General features: G+C 63.6%; 4 pseudogenes; all 4 read right to left on the reverse strand.

The window, feature by feature from the left end:
- Positions 1-2,930: 2,930 nt before the first annotated feature.
- On the reverse strand, positions 2,931-3,049 carry LOC142865486 (uncharacterized; annotated as a pseudogene).
- A 3,465-nt stretch (positions 3,050-6,514) lies between these two features.
- LOC142865488 (uncharacterized) lies at positions 6,515-6,633 on the reverse strand (annotated as a pseudogene).
- Positions 6,634-10,119: 3,486 nt separating this feature from the next.
- On the reverse strand, positions 10,120-10,238 carry LOC142865489 (uncharacterized; annotated as a pseudogene).
- Positions 10,239-13,715: 3,477 nt separating this feature from the next.
- LOC142865490 (uncharacterized) lies at positions 13,716-13,834 on the reverse strand (annotated as a pseudogene).

Genomic DNA, 13,834 nt, shown 5'->3' on the forward strand with positions numbered 1-13,834 from the left:
TCCCATGGGTGGGGTGGGGTGGCGTGGTTTGTGGGGCGCTGAAGAAATCAGTCCCCTCCATCTCCTACCTCTGGAAAACGCCCAAGCCCGTGGAGAACTGCCGGCACCGCTTCGTGGGGGCCGGGACCCTCCTCTGTGTCCTCCTGTGGCCCAGTCCAAGGGGCCTGGGCCTGGCCGGGGCTGCATTGGACCCCAACCACCCTGGCGTGTGGACTCGCTAAAAATCGGCCATTAGATATTGGATTCCAGCTTCCTTGAGGTCATTTCACTAATGAGTGCACCGGAAAGAGTTTCCTAATCCATCTGTGAGGGTGGCAACTGAAAGAGAATTTTAAAGCTGACAGAATAGGCGAGGGAAGGCATAGGAGATTTCCACACCCAGCAAGGAAGCCTTTCCCGAAATGGAAGAAAGAAACGAGCAAACAGAGACACCGGTAGCCCGCCCGGAAAAGAGTCTGCCCCCGAGAGAAAGTACCCTGACCAGGTTCACCCATGGGTGGGTGGGTGGCGAGCTAGCGAGGTTCAGAAGAGCGAGGACCGCAGTCTGTGCGGAAGACACCTGCGCTCGGGTGTGTGTGGCGGCCCGATTCGCAAGCAGCTCTAGATGTTAAACCAAGGAGAAGCCAGGGAGTTCCCAACGCCCCAGGTGTCCTCAGCCCACGACTGGCTGCTGTGGGAATGCGAAGCCCGGCTCCTTGTCTCAGAGCGGGGTTCCCAGGAGGATCAGGCTGAAGCTGGGACTTGGCCTCAAAGTGTCCCCTCGCATGGCCACCCCCTTCCCCTTCCTGCTCCTCTACTCCTGGTGCCCCTCCATCCAGGGGCCAGACCTTAGAGAGTCACCGCAAGAGAATCCTGGTCCCCAAGGAGCCTTCTGGGGGACCGGTGCTGAGAGAGGTTGTGGGCATGGCCCGCTGGGGCTCTGCCCGACCCAGGGCTGAGAGATGCCACCTCCCAGCTCTGGGTCCCTGCAGGAAGTGTTGGCAAGCACAGGGCCAGTCCCCCAAAGGCCCAGGTGCAGGGAGCCCAGGCCAAGCAGCCTGTGGAAGAAGCCACTTGCCGTGCCACCCCGGGAACAGGACTGCAGGCCCCGGCCCTTCCCACCTCCTCCTCCTCCTCCTCCCCCCCCCGCACCTCCCCCCCCCGGACATGGCACAGGGCTCAGAGACACCTCAGACTCTTGCTACCCAAGGTGCAAAGGGCATCAGTTGCTCCTCCAAGCCCCCCGCCCAGCAGACCACGTTGTCCAGCCAGCCCCCGGGCCTCCCTGGGGTGCCCAGCACAAAAGTGCAGACACCCACCGGACCCTCAGTCTCAGCTTTCGGATGTTTTTGCCACTCTAAGGACCCGCAGGCCCGCTGGGCCTTCGGGCAGGACAGAGAGCCCCGGGATCCGCCTTGGAGAGCTGCGTGTACGTACGTCCCCATCAGGAGGCGGTCCCCACCTCCGCGGCTCTCCCCTTGGCTCTCCCCTTGCGGGGAGCGGCAGCAGCCTGCAGCCGCAGGGCCTCAGGGAAGACACCAGGCTGGGCCCCCGCGGCACAGCGGGGGCACGTCCCCCGCACTCGACTTAGGGACGGCTGCTGGAGACTGCTGCGGCCACCCTGCTGCCGGGTTTCTGGAGGGCTTCCTGGAAGCAGCGTCCACACCAAGCCCTTGGAAGGCCCAGGCGACGGAGGAGCCGGTCAGGCAGGGGCCGAGGACGGTGAGAGGCCGGGCGGGAAGGAGCATGTCAGGCAGGGGCAGAGGACGGTGACAGGCCGGGCGGGGAGGAGCCGGTCAGGCGGGGGCCCAGGACAGTGACGGGCCTGGCCGGGGAGGAGTGCGTCAGGCAGGGGCAGAGGAGACGGGCTGGGTAAGGGTTAGGGTTACAGTTAGGGCACAATTCACAATCGCAAAGACGTGGAAGCGACCCGAGTGCCCATCCATCCAGGAGTGCATGAATAAAATGTGGCGCGTGGACACCACGGAGTGCCATTCGGCTGTGAGGAGCAGCGGTGAGAGGGCACCTCTCGTGTTCTCCTGGCCAGAGCTGGAACCTGTTCCAGTAAGCCAAGTATCCCAAGAATGGACACACGAGCACCACGTGAGCGCGCTCACCAGCAAATTGGAACGAACGGATGGACACCTAAGTGGACGGAGAGGAATCACCTTCATCGGGTGGGTGTCGGGCGGGTGGGGGGAGGGGATGGGCATCCACATCCATTAGGAATGGGGTGGGTGCGCACCGACTGGGGGATGGGCGCACTTGAAGCTCTGACCCCAGGGGGGAGGCTTGGAGAGGGCAACGTACCCGACCTTAACACTGGTACCCCCACAATACGCTGGAACAACATGAGAGGTATATGAATGAGAACACAGGGGGGAGGGGGGCACGGGCAATACATGTCACCTGAATACTTGTACTCCCATCATCTGCTTGAAAAGAGAGAGGAAAGAAAATGCAATAATAGAGGTAAGAGACACTTTTTAAAAATAATGAATCCGAAGAGAAAAGTAAAAGGAGGCCTGTGGAGCAGGTCTGGGTGTGACTCCGGATCCCCCAACATCAGGTGCCACCACCAAAGATTCCTGCGTGGAGCCCATAGAACCCCCAAAAGCAACGGGACGAGTTCTGGTCACATACTCCCTCAAAATGACATCCTGGCCTTCTTCTGGAACTCCCTCCCCTCTCAGACTCTCAAGGTTTCCTCCAGCGTGTCGGTTCCCACAGAGCAGACCTTTGGTCTGAGACCTGACAGTCCAGATGCCACGCATGCTGCCGCGTGGCGGCGGTGTCTCGGCTTGGGACAAGAGGAGGCCCCACGGTGCGGGCTGGGGCGCCAGGCACCGCGGCGGGCGCTGAGGGTTGGGGTCACCCCCACACCGGGCCGCCGCCGCGCTCCCAGAAAGGGGACAGAACAAGAGGCAAAAAAAAAAAAAAAAAAAAGAAGCAGCCTGAGGCACCCGGTATTCCCAGGCGGTCTCCCATCCAAGTCCTAACCGGGCCCCACCCTGCTTAGCTTCCGAGACCAGACGAGATCGGGGGCGTTCAGGGTGGTGTGGCCCTAGACGGCGGCGGAGGCCGCCCCTGCCCCACTCAAGAAGCCGAGCCTCTCTGCGCTTTCCCCCCGCCGCCGCCGCCGCCGCCGCCGCCGCCGCCTCCCGCCCCAGGCCCCGCGCCGGGCCGGGCCTGTTGAGTTCGCCGGCCGGGTCCCGCGGGCTCCCAGGGACGGGGGTGATGGGCGGGGCGGGGCGGGGGGCTGTCTCTCTATACACACACACACACACACTCACACTCACTCACACAAGATGCGCCTCCACGGCTGGACTCGCCAAGGTGGAGCCCTCCCAGCCCCCCTCGTCTCCTCGCCCGGCCTCCTTCACCTACCCGCTGCCCACCCCCGGCGCGTCGCCGCCGCTGACGCTGACTGCGCACGCGCGCTCGCGCGGGGCGCTCGCCCTTTGACCCCAGCCAGGGGCCGCCCTCCCCCACAACCCCTTTCAGCTGCGCCCCCCCTCGCCCTGTGGGTGGGCTGCCGCCTATTCCCCCGGGCCAGGGCTGGGGCACAGCCAGTGTATGGGGCGTCTCTCTCTGGGGATGTGTCCCATGGGTGGGGTGGGGTGGCGTGGTTTGTGGGGCGCTGAAGAAATCAGTCCCCTCCATCTCCTACCTCTGGAAAACGCCCAAGCCCGTGGAGAACTGCCGGCACCGCTTCGTGGGGGCCGGGACCCTCCTCTGTGTCCTCCTGTGGCCCAGTCCAAGGGGCCTGGGCCTGGCCGGGGCTGCATTGGACCCCAACCACCCTGGCGTGTGGACTCGCTAAAAATCGGCCATTAGATATTGGATTCCAGCTTCCTTGAGGTCATTTCACTAATGAGTGCACCGGAAAGAGTTTCCTAATCCATCTGTGAGGGTGGCAACTGAAAGAGAATTTTAAAGCTGACAGAATAGGCGAGGGAAGGCATAGGAGATTTCCACACCCAGCAAGGAAGCCTTTCCCGAAATGGAAGAAAGAAACGAGCAAACAGAGACACCGGTAGCCCGCCCGGAAAAGAGTCTGCCCCCGAGAGAAAGTACCCTGACCAGGTTCACCCATGGGTGGGTGGGTGGCGAGCTAGCGAGGTTCAGAAGAGCGAGGACCGCAGTCTGTGCGGAAGACACCTGCGCTCGGGTGTGTGTGGCGGCCCGATTCGCAAGCAGCTCTAGATGTTAAACCAAGGAGAAGCCAGGGAGTTCCCAACGCCCCAGGTGTCCTCAGCCCACGACTGGCTGCTGTGGGAATGCGAAGCCCGGCTCCTTGTCTCAGAGCGGGGTTCCCAGGAGGATCAGGCTGAAGCTGGGACTTGGCCTCAAAGTGTCCCCTCGCATGGCCACCCCCTTCCCCTTCCTGCTCCTCTACTCCTGGTGCCCCTCCATCCAGGGGCCAGACCTTAGAGAGTCACCGCAAGAGAATCCTGGTCCCCAAGGAGCCTTCTGGGGGACCGGTGCTGAGAGAGGTTGTGGGCATGGCCCGCTGGGGCTCTGCCCGACCCAGGGCTGAGAGATGCCACCTCCCAGCTCTGGGTCCCTGCAGGAAGTGTTGGCAAGCACAGGGCCAGTCCCCCAAAGGCCCAGGTGCAGGGAGCCCAGGCCAAGCAGCCTGTGGAAGAAGCCACTTGCCGTGCCACCCCGGGAACAGGACTGCAGGCCCCGGCCCTTCCCACCTCCTCCTCCTCCTCCTCCCCCCCCCCGCACCTCCCCCCCCCCCGGACATGGCACAGGGCTCAGAGACACCTCAGACTCTTGCTACCCAAGGTGCAAAGGGCATCAGTTGCTCCTCCAAGCCCCCCGCCCAGCAGACCACGTTGTCCAGCCAGCCCCCGGGCCTCCCTGGGGTGCCCAGCACAAAAGTGCAGACACCCACCGGACCCTCAGTCTCAGCTTTCGGATGTTTTTGCCACTCTAAGGACCCGCAGGCCCGCTGGGCCTTCGGGCAGGACAGAGAGCCCCGGGATCCGCCTTGGAGAGCTGCGTGTACGTACGTCCCCATCAGGAGGCGGTCCCCACCTCCGCGGCTCTCCCCTTGGCTCTCCCCTTGCGGGGAGCGGCAGCAGCCTGCAGCCGCAGGGCCTCAGGGAAGACACCAGGCTGGGCCCCCGCGGCACAGCGGGGGCACGTCCCCCGCACTCGACTTAGGGACGGCTGCTGGAGACTGCTGCGGCCACCCTGCTGCCGGGTTTCTGGAGGGCTTCCTGGAAGCAGCGTCCACACCAAGCCCTTGGAAGGCCCAGGCGACGGAGGAGCCGGTCAGGCAGGGGCCGAGGACGGTGAGAGGCCGGGCGGGAAGGAGCATGTCAGGCAGGGGCAGAGGACGGTGACAGGCCGGGCGGGGAGGAGCCGGTCAGGCGGGGGCCCAGGACAGTGACGGGCCTGGCCGGGGAGGAGTGCGTCAGGCAGGGGCAGAGGAGACGGGCTGGGTAAGGGTTAGGGTTACAGTTAGGGCACAATTCACAATCGCAAAGACGTGGAAGCGACCCGAGTGCCCATCCATCCAGGAGTGCATGAATAAAATGTGGCGCGTGGACACCACGGAGTGCCATTCGGCTGTGAGGAGCAGCGGTGAGAGGGCACCTCTCGTGTTCTCCTGGCCAGAGCTGGAACCCGTTCCAGTAAGCCAAGTATCCCAAGAATGGACACACGAGCACCACGTGAGCGCGCTCACCAGCAAATTGGAACGAACGGATGGACACCTAAGTGGACGGAGAGGAATCACCTTCATCGGGTGGGTGTCGGGCGGGTGGGGGGAGGGGAGGGGCATCCACATCCATTAGGCATGGGGTGGGTGCGCACCGACTGGGGGATGGGCGCACTTGAAGCTCTGACCCCAGGGGGGAGGCTTGGAGAGGGCAACGTACCCGACCTTAACACTGGTACCCCCACAATACGCTGGAACAACATGAGAGGTATATGAATGAGAACACAGGGGGGAGGGGGGCACGGGCAATACATGTCACCTGAATACTTGTACTCCCATCATCTGCTTGAAAAGAGAGAGGAAAGAAAATGCAATAATAGAGGTAAGAGACACTTTTTAAAAATAATGAATCCGAAGAGAAAAGTAAAAGGAGGCCTGTGGAGCAGGTCTGGGTGTGACTCCGGATCCCCCAACATCAGGTGCCACCACCAAAGATTCCTGCGTGGAGCCCATAGAACCCCCAAAAGCAACGGGACGAGTTCTGGTCACATACTCCCTCAAAATGACATCCTGGCCTTCTTCTGGAACTCCCTCCCCTCTCAGACTCTCAAGGTTTCCTCCAGCGTGTCGGTTCCCACAGAGCAGACCTTTGGTCTGAGACCTGACAGTCCAGATGCCACGCATGCTGCCGCGTGGCGGCGGTGTCTCGGCTTGGGACAAGAGGAGGCCCCACGGTGCGGGCTGGGGCGCCAGGCACCGCGGCGGGCGCTGAGGGTTGGGGTCACCCCCACACCGGGCCGCCGCCGCGCTCCCAGAAAGGGGACAGAACAAGAGGCAAAAAAAAAAAAAAAAAAAAGAAGCAGCCTGAGGCACCCGGTATTCCCAGGCGGTCTCCCATCCAAGTCCTAACCGGGCCCCACCCTGCTTAGCTTCCGAGACCAGACGAGATCGGGGGCGTTCAGGGTGGTGTGGCCCTAGACGGCGGCGGAGGCCGCCCCTGCCCCACTCAAGAAGCCGAGCCTCTCTGCGCTTTCCCCCCGCCGCCGCCGCCGCCGCCGCCGCCGCCGCCGCCGCCGCCGCCTCCCGCCCCAGGCCCCGCGCCGGGCCGGGCCTGTTGAGTTCGCCGGCCGGGTCCCGCGGGCTCCCAGGGACGGGGGTGATGGGCGGGGCGGGGCGGGGGGCTGTCTCTCTATACACACACACACACACACTCACACTCACTCACACAAGATGCGCCTCCACGGCTGGACTCGCCAAGGTGGAGCCCTCCCAGCCCCCCTCGTCTCCTCGCCCGGCCTCCTTCACCTACCCGCTGCCCACCCCCGGCGCGTCGCCGCCGCTGACGCTGACTGCGCACGCGCGCTCGCGCGGGGCGCTCGCCCTTTGACCCCAGCCAGGGGCCGCCCTCCCCCACAACCCCTTTCAGCTGCGCCCCCCCTCGCCCTGTGGGTGGGCTGCCGCCTATTCCCCCGGGCCAGGGCTGGGGCACAGCCAGTGTATGGGGCGTCTCTCTCTGGGGATGTGTCCCATGGGTGGGGTGGGGTGGCGTGGTTTGTGGGGCGCTGAAGAAATCAGTCCCCTCCATCTCCTACCTCTGGAAAACGCCCAAGCCCGTGGAGAACTGCCGGCACCGCTTCGTGGGGGCCGGGACCCTCCTCTGTGTCCTCCTGTGGCCCAGTCCAAGGGGCCTGGGCCTGGCCGGGGCTGCATTGGACCCCAACCACCCTGGCGTGTGGACTCGCTAAAAATCGGCCATTAGATATTGGATTCCAGCTTCCTTGAGGTCATTTCACTAATGAGTGCACCGGAAAGAGTTTCCTAATCCATCTGTGAGGGTGGCAACTGAAAGAGAATTTTAAAGCTGACAGAATAGGCGAGGGAAGGCATAGGAGATTTCCACACCCAGCAAGGAAGCCTTTCCCGAAATGGAAGAAAGAAACGAGCAAACAGAGACACCGGTAGCCCGCCCGGAAAAGAGTCTGCCCCCGAGAGAAAGTACCCTGACCAGGTTCACCCATGGGTGGGTGGGTGGCGAGCTAGCGAGGTTCAGAAGAGCGAGGACCGCAGTCTGTGCGGAAGACACCTGCGCTCGGGTGTGTGTGGCGGCCCGATTCGCAAGCAGCTCTAGATGTTAAACCAAGGAGAAGCCAGGGAGTTCCCAACGCCCCAGGTGTCCTCAGCCCACGACTGGCTGCTGTGGGAATGCGAAGCCCGGCTCCAGTCTCAGAGCGGGGTTCCCAGGAGGATCAGGCTGAAGCTGGGACTTGGCCTCAAAGTGTCCCCTCGCATGGCCACCCCCTTCCCCTTCCTGCTCCTCTACTCCTGGTGCCCCTCCATCCAGGGGCCAGACCTTAGAGAGTCACCGCAAGAGAATCCTGGTCCCAAAGGAGCCTTCTGGGGGACCGGTGCTGAGAGAGGTTGTGGGCATGGCCCGCTGGGGCTCTGCCCGACCCAGGGCTGAGAGATGCCACCTCCCAGCTCTGGGTCCCTGCAGGAAGTGTTGGCAAGCACAGGGCCAGTCCCCCAAAGGCCCAGGTGCAGGGAGCCCAGGCCAAGCAGCCTGTGGAAGAAGCCACTTGCCGTGCCACCCCGGGAACAGGACTGCAGGCCCCGGCCCTTCCCACCTCCTCCTCCTCCTCCTCCCCCCCCCGCACCTCCCCCCCCCCGGACATGGCACAGGGCTCAGAGACACCTCAGACTCTTGCTACCCAAGGTGCAAAGGGCATCAGTTGCTCCTCCAAGCCCCCCGCCCAGCAGACCACGTTGTCCAGCCAGCCCCCGGGCCTCCCTGGGGTGCCCAGCACAAAAGTGCAGACACCCACCGGACCCTCAGTCTCAGCTTTCGGATGTTTTTGCCACTCTAAGGACCCGCAGGCCCGCTGGGCCTTCGGGCAGGACAGAGAGCCCCGGGATCCGCCTTGGAGAGCTGCGTGTACGTACGTCCCCATCAGGAGGCGGTCCCCACCTCCGCGGCTCTCCCCTTGGCTCTCCCCTTGGCTCTCCCCTTGCGGGGAGCGGCAGCAGCCTGCAGCCGCAGGGCCTCAGGGAAGACACCAGGCTGGGCCCCCGCGGCACAGCGGGGGCACGTCCCCCGCACTCGACTTAGGGACGGCTGCTGGAGACTGCTGCGGCCACCCTGCTGCCGGGTTTCTGGAGGGCTTCCTGGAAGCAGCGTCCACACCAAGCCCTTGGAAGGCCCAGGCGACGGAGGAGCCGGTCAGGCAGGGGCCGAGGACGGTGAGAGGCCGGGCGGGAAGGAGCATGTCAGGCAGGGGCAGAGGACGGTGACAGGCCGGGCGGGGAGGAGCCGGTCAGGCGGGGGCCCAGGACAGTGACGGGCCTGGCCGGGGAGGAGTGCGTCAGGCAGGGGCAGAGGAGACGGGCTGGGTAAGGGTTAGGGTTACAGTTAGGGCACAATTCACAATCGCAAAGACGTGGAAGCGACCCGAGTGCCCATCCATCCAGGAGTGCATGAATAAAATGTGGCGCGTGGACACCACGGAGTGCCATTCGGCTGTGAGGAGCAGCGGTGAGAGGGCGCCTCTCGTGTTCTCCTGGCCAGAGCTGGAACCCGTTCCAGTAAGCCAAGTATCCCAAGAATGGACACACGAGCACCACGTGAGCGCGCTCACCAGCAAATTGGAACGAACGGATGGACACCTAAGTGGACGGAGAGGAATCACCTTCATCGGGTGGGTGTCGGGCGGGTGGGGGGAGGGGAGGGGCATCCACATCCATTAGGCATGGGGTGGGTGCGCACCGACTGGGGGATGGGCGCACTTGAAGCTCTGACCCCAGGGGGGAGGCTTGGAGAGGGCAACGTACCCGACCTTAACACTGGTACCCCCACAATACGCTGGAACAACATGAGAGGTATATGAATGAGAACACAGGGGGGAGGGGGGCACGGGCAATACATGTCACCTGAATACTTGTACTCCCATCATCTGCTTGAAAAGAGAGAGGAAAGAAAATGCAATAATAGAGGTAAGAGACACTTTTTAAAAATAATGAATCCGAAGAGAAAAGTAAAAGGAGGCCTGTGGAGCAGGTCTGGGTGTGACTCCGGATCCCCCAACATCAGGTGCCACCACCAAAGATTCCTGCGTGGAGCCCATAGAACCCCCAAAAGCAACGGGACGAGTTCTGGTCACATACTCCCTCAAAATGACATCCTGGCCTTCTTCTGGAACTCCCTCCCCTCTCAGACTCTCAAGGTTTCCTCCAGCGTGTCGGTTCCCACAGAGCAGACCTTTGGTCTGAGACCTGACAGTCCAGATGCCACGCATGCTGCCGCGTGGCGGCGGTGTCTCGGCTTGGGACAAGAGGAGGCCCCACGGTGCGGGCTGGGGCGCCAGGCACCGCGGCGGGCGCTGAGGGTTGGGGTCACCCCCACACCGGGCCGCCGCCGCGCTCCCAGAAAGGGGACAGAACAAGAGGCAAAAAAAAAAAAAAAAAAAAGAAGCAGCCTGAGGCACCCGGTATTCCCAGGCGGTCTCCCATCCAAGTCCTAACCGGGCCCCACCCTGCTTAGCTTCCGAGACCAGACGAGATCGGGGGCGTTCAGGGTGGTGTGGCCCTAGACGGCGGCGGAGGCCGCCCCTGCCCCACTCAAGAAGCCGAGCCTCTCTGCGCTTTCCCCCCGCCGCCGCCGCCGCCGCCGCCGCCGCCGCCGCCGCCGCCGCCGCCTCCCGCCCCAGGCCCCGCGCCGGGCCGGGCCTGTTGAGTTCGCCGGCCGGGTCCCGCGGGCTCCCAGGGACGGGGGTGATGGGCGGGGCGGGGCGGGGGGCTGTCTCTCTATACACACACACACACACACTCACACTCACTCACACAAGATGCGCCTCCACGGCTGGACTCGCCAAGGTGGAGCCCTCCCAGCCCCCCTCGTCTCCTCGCCCGGCCTCCTTCACCTACCCGCTGCCCACCCCCGGCGCGTCGCCGCCGCTGACGCTGACTGCGCACGCGCGCTCGCGCGGGGCGCTCGCCCTTTGACCCCAGCCAGGGGCCGCCCTCCCCCACAACCCCTTTCAGCTGCGCCCCCCCTCGCCCTGTGGGTGGGCTGCCGCCTATTCCCCCGGGCCAGGGCTGGGGCACAGCCAGTGTATGGGGCGTCTCTCTCTGGGGATGTGTCCCATGGGTGGGGTGGGGTGGCGTGGTTTGTGGGGCGCTGAAGAAATCAGTCCCCTCCATCTCCTACCTCTGGAAAACGCCCAAGCCCGTGGAGAACTGCCGGCACCGCTTCGTGGGGGCCGGGACCCTCCTCTGTGTCCTCCTGTGGCCCAGTCCAAGGGGCCTGGGCCTGGCCGGGGCTGCATTGGACCCCAACCACCCTGGCGTGTGGACTCGCTAAAAATCGGCCATTAGATATTGGATTCCAGCTTCCTTGAGGTCATTTCACTAATGAGTGCACCGGAAAGAGTTTCCTAATCCATCTGTGAGGGTGGCAACTGAAAGAGAATTTTAAAGCTGACAGAATAGGCGAGGGAAGGCATAGGAGATTTCCACACCCAGCAAGGAAGCCTTTCCCGAAATGGAAGAAAGAAACGAGCAAACAGAGACACCGGTAGCCCGCCCGGAAAAGAGTCTGCCCCCGAGAGAAAGTACCCTGACCAGGTTCACCCATGGGTGGGTGGGTGGCGAGCTAGCGAGGTTCAGAAGAGCGAGGACCGCAGTCTGTGCGGAAGACACCTGCGCTCGGGTGTGTGTGGCGGCCCGATTCGCAAGCAGCTCTAGATGTTAAACCAAGGAGAAGCCAGGGAGTTCCCAACGCCCCAGGTGTCCTCAGCCCACGACTGGCTGCTGTGGGAATGCGAAGCCCGGCTCCTTGTCTCAGAGCGGGGTTCCCAGGAGGATCAGGCTGAAGCTGGGACTTGGCCTCAAAGTGTCCCCTCGCATGGCCACCCCCTTCCCCTTCCTGCTCCTCTACTCCTGGTGCCCCTCCATCCAGGGGCCAGACCTTAGAGAGTCACCGCAAGAGAATCCTGGTCCCCAAGGAGCCTTCTGGGGGACCGGTGCTGAGAGAGGTTGTGGGCATGGCCCGCTGGGGCTCTGCCCGACCCAGGGCTGAGAGATGCCACCTCCCAGCTCTGGGTCCCTGCAGGAAGTGTTGGCAAGCACAGGGCCAGTCCCCCAAAGGCCCAGGTGCAGGGAGCCCAGGCCAAGCAGCCTGTGGAAGAAGCCACTTGCCGTGCCACCCCGGGAACAGGACTGCAGGCCCCGGCCCTTCCCACCTCCTCCTCCTCCTCCTCCCCCCCCCGCACCTCCCCCCCCCGGACATGGCACAGGGCTCAGAGACACCTCAGACTCTTGCTACCCAAGGTGCAAAGGGCATCAGTTGCTCCTCCAAGCCCCCCGCCCAGCAGACCACGTTGTCCAGCCAGCCCCCGGGCCTCCCTGGGGTGCCCAGCACAAAAGTGCAGACACCCACCGGACCCTCAGTCTCAGCTTTCGGATGTTTTTGCCACTCTAAGGACCCGCAGGCCCGCTGGGCCTTCGGGCAGGACAGAGAGCCCCGGGATCCGCCTTGGAGAGCTGCGTGTACGTACGTCCCCATCAGGAGGCGGTCCCCACCTCCGCGGCTCTCCCCTTGGCTCTCCCCTTGCGGGGAGCGGCAGCAGCCTGCAGCCGCAGGGCCTCAGGGAAGACACCAGGCTGGGCCCCCGCGGCACAGCGGGGGCACGTCCCCCGCACTCGACTTAGGGACGGCTGCTGGAGACTGCTGCGGCCACCCTGCTGCCGGGTTTCTGGAGGGCTTCCTGGAAGCAGCGTCCACACCAAGCCCTTGGAAGGCCCAGGCGACGGAGGAGCCGGTCAGGCAGGGGCCGAGGACGGTGAGAGGCCGGGCGGGAAGGAGCATGTCAGGCAGGGGCAGAGGACGGTGACAGGCCGGGCGGGGAGGAGCCGGTCAGGCGGGGGCCCAGGACAGTGACGGGCCTGGCCGGGGAGGAGTGCGTCAGGCAGGGGCAGAGGAGACGGGCTGGGTAAGGGTTAGGGTTACAGTTAGGGCACAATTCACAATCGCAAAGACGTGGAAGCGACCCGAGTGCCCATCCATCCAGGAGTGCATGAATAAAATGTGGCGCGTGGACACCACGGAGTGCCATTCGGCTGTGAGGAGCAGCGGTGAGAGGGCACCTCTCGTGTTCTCCTGGCCAGAGCTGGAACCTGTTCCAGTAAGCCAAGTATCCCAAGAATGGACACACGAGCACCACGTGAGCGCGCTCACCAGCAAATTGGAACGAACGGATGGACACCTAAGTGGACGGAGAGGAATCACCTTCATCGGGTGGGTGTCGGGCGGGTGGGGGGAGGGGATGGGCATCCACATCCATTAGGAATGGGGTGGGTGCGCACCGACTGGGGGATGGGCGCACTTGAAGCTCTGACCCCAGGGGGGAGGCTTGGAGAGGGCAACGTACCCGACCTTAACACTGGTACCCCCACAATACGCTGGAACAACATGAGAGGTATATGAATGAGAACACAGGGGGGAGGGGGGCACGGGCAATACATGTCACCTGAATACTTGTACTCCCATCATCTGCTTGAAAAGAGAGAGGAAAGAAAATGCAATAATAGAGGTAAGAGACACTTTTTAAAAATAATGAATCCGAAGAGAAAAGTAAAAGGAGGCCTGTGGAGCAGGTCTGGGTGTGACTCCGGATCCCCCAACATCAGGTGCCACCACCAAAGATTCCTGCGTGGAGCCCATAGAACCCCCAAAAGCAACGGGACGAGTTCTGGTCACATACTCCCTCAAAATGACATCCTGGCCTTCTTCTGGAACTCCCTCCCCTCTCAGACTCTCAAGGTTTCCTCCAGCGTGTCGGTTCCCACAGAGCAGACCTTTGGTCTGAGACCTGACAGTCCAGATGCCACGCATGCTGCCGCGTGGCGGCGGTGTCTCGGCTTGGGACAAGAGGAGGCCCCACGGTGCGGGCTGGGGCGCCAGGCACCGCGGCGGGCGCTGAGGGTTGGGGTCACCCCCACACCGGGCCGCCGCCGCGCTCCCAGAAAGGGGACAGAACAAGAGGCAAAAAAAAAAAAAAAAAAAAGAAGCAGCCTGAGGCACCCGGTATTCCCAGGCGGTCTCCCATCCAAGTCCTAACCGGGCCCCACCCTGCTTAGCTTCCGAGACCAGACGAGATCGGGGGCGTTCAGGGTGGTGTGGCCCTAGAC

This window comes from Microcebus murinus, chromosome 28 (genome assembly GCF_040939455.1).
Source record: "Microcebus murinus isolate Inina chromosome 28, M.murinus_Inina_mat1.0, whole genome shotgun sequence".
Taxonomy (NCBI): Eukaryota; Metazoa; Chordata; class Mammalia; order Primates; family Cheirogaleidae; genus Microcebus; species Microcebus murinus.